Consider the following 295-nt stretch of genomic DNA (forward strand, 5'->3'; position numbering starts at 1 on the left):
CACCCCTTCCCATTGCAGGGGTAGACCTGGCCTCCGGAGGAGCCCAGGTCTACCAAACCCTTCCAATTGCAGGGGTAGACCTGGACTCCCCTGGAGGCCAGGTCTACCAACCCCTTTCCATTGCAGGGGTAGACCTGGCCTCCAGAGGAGTCCAGGTCTACCAACCCATTTCCATTGCAGGGGTAGACCTGGCCTCCAGAGGAGTCCAGGTCTACCAACCCATTTCCATTGCAGGGGTAGACCTGGGCTCCTCCGGTTCCCCATCTCCTCCACCCCCTGGGTTGATCTTCCCCTC

This window comes from Gekko japonicus, unplaced genomic scaffold, assembly GCF_001447785.1.
Source record: "Gekko japonicus isolate JY-2015 unplaced genomic scaffold, Gekko_japonicus_V1.1 scaffold1635, whole genome shotgun sequence".
Lineage (NCBI taxonomy): Eukaryota > Metazoa > Chordata > Lepidosauria > Squamata > Gekkonidae > Gekko > Gekko japonicus.